We start from the raw sequence: 381 nt of genomic DNA, 5'->3' as shown, positions 1-381 counted from the left end.
TGAATTCTCCATTTCATTAGGAAACCATGTTTACGGCAGTTTGAATTCTCACTAAAGGAACTCATGATTAAGGAAGCAATAAAAAAAAATCAGATACCTCCAAGGAAAGAACTATAAAACAGCAAAAGCGAAGCGGGGATGAAGTGGAATCCAAAACCACCCAAAGGATATTCAGAATGATGAAAATGATATAAAAGTGAGAATTAAAATGCGGGCGCGCGGTGTAGTGTGTGGTTATCAGCGTGAAGTGTGTGTTTGTGTGAATGCGCACGTGTATTCGTTCGTGTGTTGCCGCCCGGACCAGGGGAGTCGGCCAGGCTCGCTCCGACCGCCTCAGACCCTTCCCGGCGCGGCTCCTGGCGTGAGCGACTGCCGTGTTCT

Source organism: Penaeus monodon, chromosome 32 (assembly GCF_015228065.2).
Source record: "Penaeus monodon isolate SGIC_2016 chromosome 32, NSTDA_Pmon_1, whole genome shotgun sequence".
Taxonomy (NCBI): Eukaryota; Metazoa; Arthropoda; class Malacostraca; order Decapoda; family Penaeidae; genus Penaeus; species Penaeus monodon.
The sequence above is the reverse complement of the archived record's forward strand: the minus strand, read 5'-3'. Positions refer to the sequence as shown.